Raw genomic sequence first — 3652 nt, forward strand, 5'->3', positions numbered from 1 at the left:
CCCGTGGCCAGTGGATTTGAGAATTCAAATCCTGTGACCAAGTGGATTTGAGAATCAACATCCCCGTGGCCAAGTGCATTTGGGACTGAAACTCCCCGTGGACCAGTGCATTTGAGAGTCAAAATCCCCGTGTCAAAGTAGATTTGAGAATTCAAATCCTGTGACCAAGTGCATTTGAGAACAACATCCCCATGGCCAAGTGGATGTGAGAATCAAAATCCCAATGGCCCAGTGGATTTGAGAATCAAAATCCCCCTAGCACACTGAAATTCAGAATTAAAATCCACGTGGCCCACTAGATTTGATAATGAAAAATCCCGGATCCGAGAGGATTTGACAATCAACATCCCCGTGGCCCAGGGGATTTGAGAATTAAAATCCTGTGACCAAGTGGATTTGAGAATCAACATCCCCGTGGCTCAGTGGATTTGACAATCAACATCCCCGTCGCCTAGTGGATTTGAAAATTTAAATTCCCGTTGTCCAGTGGATTTGAGAATCCAAATCCCAGCGGCGCAGTGGATTTGAGAACTACAATCCCTGTGGCCCACTGGATTTGATAATCAAAAATCTCAAGGCCCAGTGGCTTTGAGAATCACCATCCCCGTGGCCCAGTGGATTTGAGAATTCAAATCCTGTGACCAAGTGGATTTGAGAATCAACATCCCCGTGGCCAAGTGGATTTGGGACTGAAACTCCCCGTGGACCAGTGGATTTGAGAGTCAAAATCCCCGTGGCAAAGTAGATTTGAGAACTACAATCCCTGTGGCCCAGTGGATTTGATAATCAAAAATCTCGAGGCCCACTGGATTTGAGAATCACCATCCCCGTGGCCCAGTGGATTTTAGTATTAAAATCATGTCAACAAGTGGATTTGAGAATCCAAATCCCCACAGCGCGTTGGATTTGAGACCTACAATCCCTGTGGCCCACTGGATTTGATAATCAAAAATCTCGAGCCCCAGTGGATTTGAGAATCACCATCCCCGTGGCCCAGTGGATTTGAGAATTCAAATCCTGTGACCAAGTGGATTTGAGAATCAACATCCCCGTGGCCAAGCGGATTTGGGACTGAAACTCCCCGTGGACCAGTGCATTTGAGAGTCAAAATCCCCGTGTCAAAGTAGATTTGAGAATTCAAATCCTGTGACCAAGTGCATTTGAGAACAACATCCCCATGGCCAAGTGGATGTGAGAATCAAAATCCCAATGGCCCAGTGGATTTGAGAATCAAAATCCCCCTAGCACACTGAAATTCAGAATTAAAATCCACGTGGCCCACTAGATTTGATAATCAAAAATCCCGGATCCGAGAGGATTTGAGAATCAACATCCCCGTGGCCCAGGGGATTTGAGAATTAAAATCCTGTGACCAAGTGGATTTGAGAATCAACATCCCCGTGGCTCAGTGGATTTGACAATCAACATCCCCGTCTCCTAGTGGATTTGAAAATTTAAATTCCCGTTGTCCAGTGGATTTGAGAATCCAAATCCCCGCGGCGCAGTGGATTTGAGAACTACAATCCCTGTGGCCCACTGGATTTGATAATCAAAAATCTCGAGGCCCAGTGGATTTGAGAATCACCATCCCCGTGGCCCAGTGGATTTGGGACTGAAACTCCCCGTGGACCAGTGGATTTGAGAGTCAAAATCCCCGTGGCAAAGTAGATTTGAGAACTACAATCCCTGTGGCCCACTGGATTTGATAATCAAAAATCTCGAGCCCCAGTGGATTTGAGAATCACCATCCCCGTGGCCAGTGGATTTGAGAATTCAAATCCTGTGACCAAGTGGATTTGAGAATCAACATCCCCGTGGCCAAGTGCATTTGGGACTGAAACTCCCCGTGGACCAGTGCATTTGAGAGTCAAAATCCCCGTGTCAAAGTAGATTTGAGAATTCAAATCCTGTGACCAAGTGCATTTGAGAACAACATCCCCATGGCCAAGTAGATGTGAGAATCAAAATCCCCATGGCCCAGTGGATTTGAGAATCAAAATCCCCCTAGCACACTGAAATTCAGAATTAAAATCCATGTGGTACACTAGATTTGATAATCAAAAATCCCGGATCCGAGAGGATTTGACAATCAACATCCCCGTGGCCCAGTGGATTTGAGAATTAAAATCCTGTGAGCAAGTGGATTTGAGAATCAACATCCCCGTGGCTCAGTGGATTTGACAATCAACATCCCCGTCGCCTAGTGGATTTGAAAATTTAAATTCCCGTTGTCCAGTGGATTTGAGAATCCAAATCCCAGCGGCGCAGTGGATTTGAGAACTACAATCCCTGTGGCCCACTGGATTTGATAATCAAAAATCTCAAGGCCCAGTGGCTTTGAGAATCACCATCCCCGTGGCCCAGTGGATTTGAGAATTCAAATCCTGTGACCAAGTGGATTTGAGAATCAACATCCCCGTGGCCAAGTGGATTTGGGACTGAAACTCCCCGTGGACCAGTGGATTTGAGAGTCAAAATCCCCGTGGCAAAGTAGATTTGAGAACTACAATCCCTGTGGCCCAGTGGATTTGATAATCAAAAATCTCGAGGCCCACTGGATTTGAGAATCACCATCCCCGTGGCCCAGTGGATTTTAGTATTAAAATCATGTCAACAAGTGGATTTGAGAATCCAAATCCCCACAGCGCGTTGGATTTGAGACCTACAATCCCTGTGGCCCACTGGATTTGATAATCAAAAATCTCGAGCCCCAGTGGATTTGAGAATCACCATCCCCGTGGCCCAGTGGATTTGAGAATTCAAATCCTGTGACCAAGTGGATTTGAGAATCAACATCCCCGTGGCCAAGCGGATTTGGGACTGAAACTCCCCGTGGACCAGTGCATTTGAGAGTCAAAATCCCCGTGTCAAAGTAGATTTGAGAATTCAAATCCTGTGACCAAGTGCATTTGAGAACAACATCCCCATGGCCAAGTGGATGTGAGAATCAAAATCCCAATGGCCCAGTGGATTTGAGAATCAAAATCCCCCTAGCACACTGAAATTCAGAATTAAAATCCACGTGGCACACTAGATTTGATAATCAAAAATCCCGGATCCGAGAGGATTTGAGAATCAACATCCCCGTGGCCCAGGGGATTTGAGAATTAAAATCCTGTGACCAAGTGGATTTGAGAATCAACATCCCCGTGGCTCAGTGGATTTGACAATCAACATCCCCGTCTCCTAGTGGATTTGAAAATTTAAATTCCCGTTGTCCAGTGGATTTGAGAATCCAAATCCCCGCGGCGCAGTGGATTTGAGAACTACAATCCCTGTGGCCCACTGGATTTGATAATCAAAAATCTCGAGGCCCAGTGGATTTGAGAATCACCATCCCCGTGGCCCAGTGGATTTGGGACTGAAACTCCCCGTGGACCAGTGGATTTGAGAGTCAAAATCCCCGTGGCAAAGTAGATTTGAGAACTACAATCCCTGTGGCCCACTGGATTTGATAATCAAAAATCTCGAGCCCCAGTGGATTTGAGAATCACCATCCCCGTGGCCAGTGGATTTGAGAATTCAAATCCTGTGACCAAGTGGATTTGAGAATCAACATCCCCGTGGCCAAGTGCATTTGGGACTGAAACTCCCCGTGGACCAGTGCATTTGAGAGTCAAAATCCCCGTGTCAAAGTAGATTTGAGAATTCA

This window comes from Platalea leucorodia, assembly GCF_965183815.1.
Source record: "Platalea leucorodia genome assembly, chromosome: 25".
Lineage (NCBI taxonomy): Eukaryota > Metazoa > Chordata > Aves > Pelecaniformes > Threskiornithidae > Platalea > Platalea leucorodia.